The sequence below is a fragment of the Sminthopsis crassicaudata genome, chromosome 6 (genome assembly GCF_048593235.1).
Source record: "Sminthopsis crassicaudata isolate SCR6 chromosome 6, ASM4859323v1, whole genome shotgun sequence".
Lineage (NCBI taxonomy): Eukaryota > Metazoa > Chordata > Mammalia > Dasyuromorphia > Dasyuridae > Sminthopsis > Sminthopsis crassicaudata.
Window position 1 is genome coordinate 70,393,125 of NC_133622.1, and position 15,229 is coordinate 70,408,353.

General features: G+C 36.6%; 1 protein-coding gene across 5 annotated transcripts in view; it reads right to left on the minus strand.

Moving 5' to 3' along the window:
* INPP4B (inositol polyphosphate-4-phosphatase type II B) overlaps positions 1–15,229 on the minus strand; it is a 910,680-nt gene that overhangs the window by 282,224 nt on the left and 613,227 nt on the right. The gene's annotated exons all lie outside the window — the stretch shown is intronic.

Below are 15,229 nucleotides of genomic sequence, written 5' to 3' on the forward strand. Positions count from 1 at the left end.
TTGGAAAGGTATTCTTTGCAGTGTCTGACACCGGCTCCTGCTTTCCTCCTATAGAGGCTTATTATGACCTAAAACTGGAACTAGTACTTTGATGGCTGTCATGGGCAGGGTTTGTCCTGTCTAACCCTGGCAAAATATGATTCCTTGCTGAAGCCTGAGAGGAAAGCCCTCCTCCACATCATCACCATCAGAGATAGGAAAGAGCCAATATTACAACACATGGAGTTCATTGACACAACTAAACAAAGGCAAGGTTTATACTGCCTACTGCTTATAAGTTACTTTAACAAGTGACTTTCATCTGCTTCCTAACCATATGGAATAAAGAGATGAACTGTTACTTAGTAAACCTATTCCATCACAGTAAGAGTTATTGAAATAATTAATATTTACTAACAATTACAAATAGTTATATATAGTTTCTTTTCAGTGAAATGCTTACTATTTCTTATTGCACTCTCTCTCTCTCTTTTTTCTCCCTCTTCCTCTTCTTCTCCCTCTCCCTCTCTCCCCCTCTCTGTCTCACACACATACAAAACTCTGTTTTCACTTCTTCAATAGAAACATAAATTTCCTGAAGACAGAAGCTATGTTTTCCCATGTGATTCTAGGACCTAAAACAATGGTTATCCAAAAAAGTGGTTTGTTGGTTTGAATTGTGACTTTTAAAATAATATATTTTTAATAATATATCACTGTCTCACTACAGCCATTCTGAAATGAACATCAAAATCGTCCTGAATTGAACAGAGATGTTTTCCTTTACTCAGTCACTCTTCCACTAGCTGCTTAATATTATTTTCTTTCTATCCAAGTAAAACTTTGAAAACTGATTGGAAAATAAGATACAAGAGCTTCTTGTTTGGGTTCTCCATCAAGAAAGAGGACTTTAATAGTAAGAATAATATATCAAAAATAAACAACAATAAAGTAAGAGTCCCTTGCTAGCTTACTTGGTCTGGAGATGCTGCATTCCAGCATGGGTGGTAAGGTGGAGCATCACAGATCGTGATCACTGAAAAACTATGAAAAACGAGTGACATGTCCGATAAGGACTAAGACAGATGTTTACCATGATTGTCACAAAGGAAAAGATAAAATTGTCAAAACAGTGGGTTTGATGTTAATCAATGGTAAATTACCAGAACAGATTAATAGAATCTTCAGAAGGGAGAATATCATCACCAATAACTACCAAGACATGATTAAGAACAAACCAGACATTTAACTTCATTTTGGACAAGTTTTCTAAAGTAGGGTAGAAATGGCACAGCACAGTGGATAGTTTTTGACTTAAGAGTTAGGAGCACTCGGGTTTAATACCTTCCTCTAAGATTTCCTAGTTTTGCAAACTTAAGACAACTTCACCTCCTTTTTTCTTTCTAGGATTTATCTACTAATTTGTAGATGAGTTGCCATTTGTTTTACTGAAGTGAATTTCCCAAGTTGACAAAAGCTCAGATCCTTCCCACATTCATGCATTCTAGACTATTTGATCAGGGAAATGGCATCAGCATAATGTATCTTGAGCTTAGCTGGGTGTTTGAGAAAGTGCCTCTCAGGATCCCACTTGGGAAACTAGAGAGGAGCAGACTGCATTGTTTCAGAATTGGTCTACTAACTGAAACTAAAGAGTACTGACAAATGAAATAAAGAATATCAAAAACAGAACACTTCAGAATTAGGATGCCCTAACACACTCAAATGGCCATTCAGACTGAAGAATGTTATGGAATATTATTGTTCTGTAAGAAATGACCAACAGGAGGAATACAGAGAGGCTTGGAGAGAATTATATCAACTGATGCTGAGTGAAACGAGCAGAACTAGGAGATCATTATACACTTCAACAATGATACTGTACGAGGATGTATTCTGATGGAAGTGGATATCTTCAACATAGAGAAGAGCTAATCCAATTCCAATTGATCAATGATGGACAGAATCAGCTAAACCCAGGGAAGGAACACTGGGAAATGAGTATAAACTGTGAGCATTGTTTTGTTTTGTTTTTCTTCCCAGATTAAGAACTTTTCTGAGGTGCCAATTCTATTTGAAATAGCTCTGATATTTAGAAGGGTTTTTCCCCCTGATAAAAAACCTAAATTGCAACTTCCAACCAATGATCCTAATTCTGCCTTCTAGAGAAAAAGAAAATAAGTCATGGGATCTTGGAACTAGAAGGTCCTTGGTAGGACATTATAATCCAGGCACCTCATTTTACAGATGAGAAACCTGATACTTATGGAGAATAAATGGTTTGGATATTTGGATTAAGTATCCAAGGGAGGATTTGAACCAACATTCTGTCAGTACTTTTTTTCCATAATACCTCTGCTTCTCATCTCCCCTCCCTATGAGCTCTCTACATACCTGAAATAGCTGTCATGTCTCCTCTCACCCCAAACCTAAGTCTTTTCTTGGCTGAAAACTTTCAGTTTCTTCAACTAATCCTCATATGACATGGGGAGTGAAGGGGAGGAGAGTAAATAAGATTTTATGTAGTGCTTACTATGTACCAGGCACTGTACTTTACAATTATTAACTCATTCAATCCTTACAACAACCCTGGAATATAAATGCTGTTTATACTCCACTTTACAATTGAGGAAACAGGTCAATAGAGGATAAGCGACTTGCTCAGAATCATACAACTAGGAAGTATGTGAGTCCAGATTTTAACTCAGAAATTCCTGACTCCAGACTCAATGCCATTAGCCCCTGCCCACCAACTACCTCTATGATATGGATGTATGTTGCTTCTTATAGATGCCCCCTTGCCTTATCAAAATCCTATAGCATTGATAACTGAACAGGACACTTCATATTTGTTCTGTCCAGGACAGATCCAGAAGGAGTTTCATCTGTCTCTGGAAGTTACACTTCTCTTTCTGCATCTGAGATTACATCATTATTATTATTATTATTAATTATTATTATGATTATTATTATTACTGAGATGTCACATTGTTGACTCAGACAAAGCCTTGGCTCTCTACCCATTCCTCTTTCCTGAAGTTGATTTTTTGAACTCAATTGTGAAACTTTACACAGATATAATAAGATTATCCCAATAAGAATCAAACTCAATGCTGGCTTGTCATGATCTTTCTAGATTCTCATTCTGTCATCCATTAGTTCTTTCTCTCCCCAAATGTGTATCACATTTGAATCTGATGGACATCACATTTATGCCTTTATCCAAGTCTTTGCTAAAATTTTAAACAGCTCAATTGGAATCTGTAGGGAAATTTCCAACAAACTGCTGCAGGGCTCTGTCCTTGGTTCTATTCCATTTAACAATTTTATTTCTGATGTGGATGAAGGTATAGATGGCAAGCTTATCAAATTTGCAGATGATAATCGGGGACATGGAGCTGGAAGAGCCAGCAAATATACTGGGATACAGAATTTGAATCCAGAAAGGTCATGACAAGAGTTAATAAAATGGACTTTAATAGAGATCAATGGAAAGGACTCCACTTGGGTTTGTAATAGCAGCATCCTAAGTCAAGCATGAGGGAGACGTGGAGGCAAAGCAGATCACATGAAATTAAGTTGTTCCAGTGGATCGCATAATCAGTAAAGTCAGTGCTGCAATATGGCTGCATCCCAGATTCCTTGCAATCCTAGAGAGTATTGATAGATGCCTAGAATACTGAATGATTATTTCATCTGGAGGCATACCATTTTAAAAAGAAAATTCACAATATGGAGCATTAAGGGTCTCAAAATGATGCTATATGAAGACTGGTTGAATGAACTTATTTTATAAGCTTGGAAAAGATAAAAATTTTAGAAAGGAGAGCTGTTATATGAAAGTGAAATTAGGGTCAGAGAAATTCCCTATAAAGGTTTTGAATCGGACCAATGAGCAGAGCAATGGGTGGGCAAATATTAACTCAATACAAGAGACAACTTCATAATAAATATAATTATCTAAAAAAATAGAATGAGTTGCCTTGGTATATAATAAGCACCTAAGGGTTTTTTGTTTTTTTTTTTTTTTATGTGGAGAGTGGAACACCATTTGGTAAAAAAAAATCTGAAGTCATGGTTTATGAAGGGGTTAAAAGTAGATTGTGATGTTCTTCAATCTCATCCCTAAAACTGACTTGGATTTTCTCTTTCAGGGTCCATGAACTGATGAAAGCCTTTAAGCCACGACTTCTTGCTCTTCTCTAAAAAATTTATTTCATGGACCCTTTTGGCAGCCCAGTAAATTCTATGAATCCTTTTGGATGAAATTTTTAAATGAACAAAATAAAATATATAAGATTACCAAGGAAACTGATTCTATTGAGATATTATGATCAAAGTATCATATCTCCCCCCCAAAAATGTGTCATTAGTCCCAAGTTAAAAAGTCTTGCTTTAGAGCATGGAAAAGAGAAGGAACAAAGGGTCTCGAGCCTGACTAGTCCACTATCAGAAGGTATGGAGCAGGAAAAGAGAGAAAACATTGCTTGTTAAACAAAAGGAGAGCAAGGACTAGGAATGGAACTAGAAATCTTAAAATTATTCCACTGGCATTTCAATGTCAATGGATTGAACATACAGTTTGTCATATTTTCCTCCAAAATTATCCCTCCTGCAAACCTCCCTTTTTCTGTTGAAGATTCCACCAGCTTGCCAGTCTCCCAAGTTTAGAGCCTAAAAATAATCCTTTTACTTCCCCCTCTCAATCCCTGTCCTGCTTTCCCCACCTCCCCAAAAGCTGCATAAGTTACCAATTCTATCTACACATTTTTCATATTTTTGTCCTCTTTGCTCACTCAACCACACCTCTAGTCAAATCTTCTTTACGTCTTAGCTAAAACACAGTTCAATCCAGCTTTTTGGTCTCCATTTCTAGTCTTAGCTTCTCTGATCTATCTTCCAGACACTTTCTATTACTCTCCCCTTCACACATTTAACATTCCAGTCAAACCAACATCTTAGCGGTTTTCAGAACTCAATATAGTGTCTTCCAATGAGATATTTTTTCATAGACTGAAAATCCCTCCAGTTTTAATTTAGGTGCCACTTCCTTTAAAAAAGCTATTTTCCCCTTTTTTTTTTTTTTCTCCTTTCAGTTTTTTTTTTTTTCCCTCCTGAAATATTCCCTCATTTTTACTTATCTGTGTATATGGCATAGTTCTCTCAGTAATAATAATAATGATGATGATAAGTAGTCTTTTTGTAGAGTTTCAAGATTTGAAAAGTCCTCTGGTACTCATAACAACTCAGTGATGTAAGTGTTGTGATTCTCATTTTCCAGGTGAAATAAATTAAGAGAGGGTCATAACACTAAGTATCTGAGGCAAAATGTGAACCCATCTTCCTCACTCCAAGTTCTAGCAGTCTCTATCTGTCAGTAGAAAGTAAATATTTTGAGATCAGGATCTATCTCATTTTTATCTATAGTGACTTACACACAGTAGGTGTTTAATAGATCTGCTGAATTGAAGTGCATGAATCACACGGTAATGACATCTGAAAAGGGAGCAAAACTCCGTAGCCGACATTGTCACTGGTAGAATTGCATGGACCAGTGGCCCAGGGTCCACGGAGATGTCCAAAATAACAGGTCAAAATAAAGAATAATCATTCAGTTCAGTAGTTGCAGGGAGCAACCAAATGTAGTCTGAGGCTCAGGAACTGACACTGAAGTACCAGCAGGGTAACACTGAAGAGCTGGACTAAGTCATCCTGGTTAGCTTAAACTCTCATAAAAGCATTTTTGCTCTTCAGATTCTCTGACTGACTTTTAGCTGATTTCTTGGTATTACTACCATCCTCCTAAGCTACTGCACAGTGTCCAAGAGCAACAGCCTGGAAGTCCTGGCATTTTTCAATTGCCATAATTCTATTATCTGGATTTTGCTGCATACTAGGACATTTTTTAAATTTAGAGACCTTAAATAGATCCATTTACCTGTTTTGATTATAGCTTCCTCATCTAGACTCAAGAGCCTCCAAGTTTCCTTCTAGCCCTAACGATTGTCTAGATTTTATGAGTCTAAAAAAGCCAGATTATGGTAATTAATATCTGATTCAATCTCCATAGAGAAAAGAAATTAGACAAAGCAGGTTGTTATCAAGTCATTATGACTTTTTAATTTGGGTGGCTGTTCGACCAGGAGGGGAAAAAATTTGATTCTTGACATCTTAAGGATTTCTGATCACCTCAGTCAAGCTCTTGCTTCCCCACTAAACGGTCTTAAATATTTAACTACGGAAACACAATCACCAAGGCTGAGAAGCAACAATACCAATTTATGCTCTATTTTCCCAAAGATTTTTACCATGCATAATACATCAATGAATAACTTTATCATTTGTCTCTCATACCTAATGAAGTCTTCAGAGTCATAGGCAAAAGTCTAAAAAGTCAGTTAGAAGGAGGAAGGAATTTTAATATGATCAAAGTGACCTTAAGTAATGACAACTAGATGGCAATATCTTTCTGCCCAATAGATCCCGCCATCTTTCTCAGGGGGTGTTCAATGGCCAGATAAACATCATTCCTATATTTTGTAAAAATGTCAATGTACAAAATACCAATGTTCTAAAAATATCCAGTGAAGAGAGCCATATGAGCTGGGTTAGACCCCATGGACAGACAGTCCAGGCTGGGCCAATGGAACTTCAGACAAGAAAAATTTCATTATTAATGAAATAAGCACACAGGTAGCCACTAACAGCCATGAGCCTGGCAGAGATTTCAGTGGCTTTGTATTAGTGATAGGTATATGACATATCAGATGTTTTAGACCCAAATAAAAGGAGGAGTGAGAGTAAAATTAATCTGTAAGAATCCCTGCATGAGAATACTGGCTTATTTTAAAACATAGTATTTTTTATTTGGCTTATTTTTAAAACATAGTATGTTTTACCGTATATTTTATTTTGCTAAATATTTCCCAGTTTTACTTGAACCTGGTTTAGAAGCTTTCAGGAGTATTGTAGGCTATATATTGGAAGGCACATCCCAGGAGGCTTCCCTTTTTGACCCCCTGGCAAAGAACACTTTCCAATAAGTAGCCACATAGGAAATTGAGCAAAACAGTTGATAAATTCTGATTATATATAGCAGATTCTTAATCTTTTTTGTTTCATGGACTCCCTTGGCAGGCTGTTGAAGCCTATTGACCTTTTCCCTGAATTATGCTTTTAAATGCAGAGAATAAAATGCATGGGATTATAAAGTAATTAAATTATATATTTTTTAAAACTATTTTTTAAAGCTAATGAAACCCAGGTTAAGAATCCCCAAAGAAAGTCAGAGATAGTGACATCCCAGGGGTTGAAGAGCAAACATCAAATTTGCACAATGAGATTTAAATTCACATTCAGACACTAATTTAACATGAAAGACAAGGGGGCAGCTCTGGGTTAACAACCAGTCATGACTGTCACCTTTATTTCCAGTCACTGTGGTCCCAGAGGAAAAACCCAAGAACTCTGGAAACAGCTAGCTAGCTGTCCTCCACACAGGGAAGGTTCCCCGTGCCTGGAGTTACCCCTCCAGGAAGTTGTCCACCCCAGCCCTCTGGCCAGAGGATGTAGCAAAGCAGCACGTATGAGAAAGAACAGGAAATGCCCCTCTGTAAAGAACCTGGTCCCTCAGCTGCCTGCTGGTGAAAAGCTACCATGCCAGACAGGAGACCCAAAAAAAGCAGGAAATTGCTTTCTGCCCAGCCTGCAGCATTCAGAGATCAGGTCTTTGGATCTGGTGCAAGGGAAGAGACAAATCTGGTCCTTCATGCTCTCCATCAATCAATCAGTGAATCATTAAACAATTATCATATGACTATATAGTGACTTATGTTTGGCCACTGGACCCACTTGGCTCTGGAGGGGCAGCCCTCACATATTCAAATCCACTTCACTTACATGTCATAGAATCCCCTTCCTGATGTCATGGTCCCCTTTGAGAACAAAGAACAAACAACCACAGCTATGGGCCAGGTGCTGATATTTTAAATAGACAGTCTCTGATCTTGAGTTCATATTTTAGTGGCGGATACAACATGCAAGAACAGTTGACTGCACAGAGCTCTGAGCCTGGAGACAGAAAAACTCAATTTTGTGAGTTCAAATCTGGCCTCAGACACTTAGTAGCTGTGTGATTCTCAGCAAGTCATATAACCTTTTGCCTTAGTTTCCTCATCTGTAAAATGAGCTGGAGAAAGGAAAATGACCAGGAAAACCCCAAAATGGGATCACATATTCAGACATGACTGAAAATGACTGAACAGCAATAGCGCAACCTGCAAATTACTATGAAATACAGGACATATAGAATCGAAGAAACATTTATTAAGCTCCTACTATGTGCCAGGCACCTTGCTAAGCATTGTACATACAACTGATAAAATGAAAGACAGTCCGTGAATTCAAGGAGCTTACAATCTAATGGGGGAGGGAGTAGAGAAGGGAGAAAAACAGGAAAGGAAGAAGAGGCAGGGAAGGAGACAGAGTCAAAGTTTCTGCTTTCTACAAAGAAAGGCACCCGGAAAAATGTGATATCCCACCCTTTGGCATTCCAATTACAGGGATTTGGGGTTAGTAAAGGCTTGAATGAGCACCATGATGAGAAGTTTAACCTGAGAGAGGATGTGTTTATAAATATAAATGAAAAAAATGTATTTTTATTCACTTATGGTATTATATATATATATTTTTGTAACATACATATTTACTATTTTATATACACATACATCATATATGTATATATGCATATACATGTATATATAGTATATAGATATGCACAGATATGTACCATATATGTGTCATATATACCGTATATACACCTACACACAGATACGCATGTGTATATATAATGTATGTATATACACAAACAGATATAAATTGAAAGTAATCACATAATGATGCTAGCTCTAAAGGAGAGTGGGAAAAGCTTCTTGAAGGGGATGGGTTTCTAGATGAGATTTGAAGGAAACCAGGGAAGTCAGGAGATTAAAGGGGAGAATATTCCAGAGATAGCTAGGGGAATGCAGAGTTCAGGAAGAGGGCATTGTTAGCAGGAGTAATGCAGAAAGAGATTCTGTAGAATAGCAATGTGGAAAGAATGGATGCAGACATGAGGAATTAAGTAAGACAGAGTATGGACATTTTTATGCTCAATATTGTTTTTTTATGATCCAGTAGATTCCAAGCTCCCTAGTTCTGACTTAGCTTAGGATCTAGCACGGTAATTTGCATGTGTTGTTTTCAATCCTAATTCTTTGCGACCCTTTTTGGGGTTTTCTTGGCAAAGATTCTGGAGTGGTTTACCATTCCCCTCTCCAGCTCATTTTATAGATGAGGAAAACTGAGGCAAACAGGTTTGAGTAACTTGCCAGAAAGGGGGCTCCAGGTCTGGCACTCTATTCACTGTGCCACCTAGCTGCCCTCATATCTTATTGCTTCATCTGCCTGTTGTCTGATGGCTGAGATGGTCCTGAGCTGCCCAGTCACCAGGGGTTACAGACACTGTTAAGAGCTGATGTCTACTTGTTCTCTAAGTTTGTGCCTGAGAGTCTTTCTGAAGAATCTTCCACTGCAAAGGAAGTAGCCTGGAAAAGGCATCCATAAATTAGAGCAACCTAAGCTTATTGAGAAGTGTGTCAGACTCCAGATTTCAGAAAAAATACTGGCTGATTGCATAAGAAAAATCCAACCCAGCAAGTATTTATTAAGCACCTACTGCATGACTTCATCAGGAGAGCAAGGTATGTGTGTGTGTGTGTGTATATATATATATATATATAAGGTATGTAATAGCCATTCCCCAAACAGTGGCTGCCCACTTTATTTATAGTTTTCCCCCCTACCACAGAGAGCTGCCGTGGATATTTTGGTATACTTTACCAAAATTTGTCTCTGATTTTCTTGTAGTATTTGCCCATGCTATCAAAAAGGAGTAGACAGTTTAGTCATTCATTACAAAAATTACGGAACAGAAGGAAAACAATCAACAATGCATGTTGTCCCACAGTCCCTCCCATACAGATTTGTTTTTTTTATAATATAAATAAATATTATTTTTAAAAATAAGTATTTTCTTAGCTTTGCCAATTAACAAAATAATGCAAAATAAAACTTTCAGAATTTTTCATCCATCTTTCTCTTCTTATTAGAGATATATAGTATATTTGCAGGTACTCATTTATAATTTGCAAACATTCTCTTGTAAGCTATTTCTACACTGTGACCACTTATTTACTGGGGGACAGCCTTGGTATCCTTTTTTTTTTTTTTTAAATTTCGGTTTCATATGATCATGAAAAGAAAATTAGTTCTTGGTGGGCTCCCTGAACTCAGAGTAAGAATAACAGAGTACAAAGGGCTAGAGTAAAGAGAAAGGAGGTTTTTGTTGTTGCTGCTTTGTTTTGTTTTAAATTTACAGATTTTATGTAACACCTTCCTAGTATAAATTTTAAAGACTGGTAAATGCATGTGCTAGTCCACAGATCAATGAATGGGAAACTTCAAGCTCCATTTCACTAATAACTGCTGTTTGCTTACACTTGAATGACTCTATGATCTAAAATTTTATATGTTTAAAATCAAATACAATTTTCCTCTCTAAACTGGCTTCCCCCCTCCTGATTTCTATGACGTTTTATTCTTTTCAAGTAACAGAAAAAATATGTATTTGCGTAGATATATATATATATTTTTTTTTCATTCTTTCTCTTCCCACTTGAACCCAACAACAATAAACTCTTGTAACAGATATGTAAAGTCGAGCAAGACATGTCTTACATAGGTCACAACCAAAAATAGGTGTGCTTCAATACACACTTTAATTCTATGACTTATCTGTCCAGAAGTGGCTATCAGATCTCACTTTTATTCCTCTGGGATCTTGCTTGATCTCTGTATTGATTCGAGTTCTTAAGTATTTTGATTTTGTTTATCTTTACAATGTTGCTATTAACTGCATAAATTAGTAGTTTTGTCCATTCACTCTGCATAAGTTCATACAGGTCGTCTTCCCCTGCATTATGTTTTACAAAAGAACAGTATTCCATTACATTTAAAGAAAACATAGCTTGTTTAGTGATTCTCCAAATGACGACAAATACCATGTCTATTTACAGTTCTTAATTTATATATATATATATAGGGGACCCTTCTTTTTCCTCTTTTATCTCTTTTTTAGTGATATCACTGAGTAAGAAAGAATATTTCATAGGTAGGTTAGTAACTCTATATACTTAATTCCACTTGCTTTCCAGAATGACTGAATCAGTTCACATAACCACGAATCTTACATTATTGTACCTGATTTCCCGTAATTTCTTTATCATTTGTCATTTCCTTTTTTGGTCACCTTTCCTAATCTGAAGGATATGAGGGGAACTTCAGAATTCCTTTATTTGGCATTTCTCTATTATTGATGTGCTGCTTTTGTTGTTTTATAGTGGCCACTGATAATCTGGATTTCTTCCTCTGAAAATCGCCTGGTTATATCCTTGAAATGAATTTTTAAGTTACTTGACCCTCATGGAGTTAGTGAGAGCAAATTGCTTTGTAAACTTCAAAAAGCTACAGTAATGTGATTGTCCCTTGTTAATTGTTAAGCTGCTTTAGCCTGCCGGTCGGTGGTGCAGTGGACAGACTGCTGAGCCTGGCCTGCGTGATCTCTCATCTGTCAAATGGAGAAACCTGAACATTACACACTACTTTTCTTTAAGGAGAAAGTAGGTGGTGCAGTGGATAGAGGCTTAGAGTCAGAGGGACTCCTCTTTCTGAATACAAATCCAGTCTCAGACATGTATTAGCTGTGTGACCCTTTTGCCTCAGTTTCTTAATGTGTAAAATGAGCTAAAGAAGAAAATGACAAACCATTGTACTATCTTTACCAAGAAAACCCTAAATGGGGGTCAGGAGGAATTGAACACAACTGAAAAACAAGCAACAACAACATGCCTTAAGACATAAAGATTAATGGTCATATGAAAAATGTGATCCCCAGTTCCTTTTATTTCTTTGTTTACATAATTCTATCTCTGTGATAAGCTTTCCCCAGCCCTCACTTATCCAGATCCTTCTTGTCCTTCAGGATTCAATTATAGTCTTATCTTTTTGATGAGCCCCATGGCCCTTAATCCTTTCCTGATCTCCTATTATTTGAATTTACTGTGTCAAACCTCTTAGGTTGTGAGCTTTTTGAGAGCAGGGACTGTCTCTTGCCTTTCTTGCCAAGCACTGAGTAAGCACTTAACAAATGCTTACTCACTGACTCATCTGGTAGGGAGCACCCACTTTTCATAGGGAGATAGCTTTATCTTAATTCATCAAGGAAGCCATAAGCCTTCTGAAAGTGGGGACTGTGTATCCACACAGGGTCTCACTGTGTTCAGCACATAATAGGTACTCAAAACACTCAAAACACATCCCTTGAAAGACTATGTGACTAGTAATTCATTCCTTACCAGAGAGACAAAGAAGCAGTTTTCTGGTTCCTAGGGGAATGTTTTAAGGACTGTCATGGTTCATAACTCTCCTTTCCTCAAGGACTGCACAGAGTTTTGGTTCTAACTAATGTATCTCATCTTCTTTCATTAAATGACAGCTCTGATGGAAAGGAAAACTGGCCTAGTGGAAAGAACATTGGAATTAGAGTTAGAAAGAACTGGGTGACAGAGTCCTAGCTTCACCAGTGACCAACTGTGTCAAGCCGTCCATGCAGTTCAGTGGTGGTGAAGATTTTCTCATCTATAGTGATGAGGATAATAATACCTGTCATACCTATTTCACAAAGATTTTTATGAGGATAAAAGAGTCTAGTTGGGAAAAATGCTTTGAAAGTAGAATAATAAAATCATAGACTCTGGGGCTGAAAAGGACTTCAAAGATCACTTAGTATGGGGTCCATGGGACCCTGAAGAGGTTAAGTGACTTGGTTATGGTCACACAGCCAGTTATCAAGCAGGAATTTTAACTGAGTTAGTTCTCCTGAGGTCTCCATCTTTTATCATAATATGGCAGAGAAACAGTGGAAGGAGATTTATATAGAACACCTGTGCACTGTATAATAACTCATTTACAGAGTATTTTGTATGGTTTGCAAAAGTATATTTGGAACTCATAAATAGCCCTGTGAGATGACTATATATCTATATCGATATAGATATAGATATCTATAGATAGATATAGATATAGATATAGATATAGATATAGATAGATAGATATAAATATATATGTATATTTAAATTACCAGTGTAGAAACTAAAGTTCAGACTTACCTATTAAGGTCACATAACTTATTAAATGTTTGGAATAGGATTTGGATGTATGTCTTCCCGACTCCAAGGCCAGCACTCTATTATAACACATTTCACCAACAATATCCCTTCTAGTCATTCTAGATGTGCATTTGTACTGATATATTTTTGTTTTTATGATAAAATATCCATTCCTAGGTTGCATAGTGGATGGAATGCTGGATATCTTGTCAAAAAGAGCTGAGTTAAAATCCAATCAGGCATTCAAAATAATATATCAAAATAAGCATCTGCTAAGCACCTAATATGCTAATTGCTGGAAATACAAATGAGAAAAAGATAGTCCCCCCCCTTCCTTCAAAAAAGATTACAATCAAGTGGGAGAAGATGACATAAAAAAGAATCTAAAAGGGGAAGAAAGGAGAAAGGTGTTCAAAATCGACAAAGGTGAATTGTGAAACAGAACCCCGCCCGAAAAAAAATTAATAATATATATATATTTATATATATATATATATTTGCAGCTTATGAGAATTGAAGAGTTCTGTAAGTTTCTGAGTCTTCTTTATAAAGAGGCTTTGGGAGAAGTTTTTGGTTTTGTTCTCACCTCCCTGGGCAAGCCATTTAACCTCTCTCTGGATCAGTTTTGCCAACTATAAAATTGAAATAATAACAGAATCTACCTACTGAGTAGTTGTAAGGATCAAATGAGATATGTGTAGGACACTTAGAACACATAGTACCTGGCACACTTGAGGTTCAGTCCTTTCAATCTTGTCCAATTCTTCCTGACCCCATTTGGGGTTTTCTTGGTTAGAGATATTCCAGTGATTTGCCATTTCCTTCTCCAGCTAATTTTACATATGAGGAAATTGAGTTAAACTGAGTCAAGTGACTTGCCTAGAGTGATCCAGCTAATGATTATCTGAGACCAGATTGAATTCTGGAAGATGAATCTTTCTGACTCCAGGCTAACACTCTATCCTAGTAGGCACTTAATAAAAGCTTATTCTCTTCCCTCCTTTTCCCTATCCAGCAAAGAATTGTAAAAGTAGTTCATTAAAATCAACCACAAAAAATAAAATCAAATCAACCACAGCAGACAGGTAGCAGAGTAGAGTAGCTTCTACTGAGTTCAAATCTGGACTTAGACACTTACCTAGCTATGTGACCATGGGGCAAATCACTTAACCTTGTGTGCCTCAGTTTCCTCATCTGTAAAATGAGCTGGAGAAGGAAATAATGCTAGTGCTTTTGCCAAGAAAACTCCAAGTGAGATCACAAAAGAATAGGATTTAAATAGAACATATGAATAAACAACAACAAAATCAACTACACCAATTCTGTCTGATAGAAGATTCTACATACATAATCAATCAACAAGGATTTATCATTTATTTGTGAGACACAACACTAATTTTAAGGTATATAAAGACAAAAGTGAAATAAGTAGTGTTAGATCTCAAGTAACATTCTATTGGAGGAGACAATGTGCACCTGAGTAAAAATGGATTATAAGTTATGGGTTTCTCTTCATACACATAAATCCTAGTCTGCAAAAAAAAAAAAAAAAAAAAAAAAAAAAAAAGGCACATTTTGGCTATATTATAAGCAATTAATAGGTGAGCTCACCACTTTAGATAGCAGATGATCCCAGGTTCCTTCTTCCTCTAAGGGCATGATCATTCATGTCCTTTCAATGAGTCTGTCTTTTGGAATTTCATATGTTCTATTTAAATCCTATTCTTTTTGTTAGAAGATGTCATGGAGTCCAATCCCTTCACTTTACAGATGAAGAAATTGAGAAACAGACACAATAAGAAATTTTCTCAAGTTTACATAGCTAATTAAGTGTCAGAGGAGGAGATTTGAAGCCATTTGAATCTTCCTGATTCCAAAAATAGTATCCTGTCAAGCAAGCTATTTCTTTCTAAATAGATTTATTTGTCAGATAAATTTTACATAATTAGAAGACTAAAATATCCCCTTGTTAATCATTCCAGTTG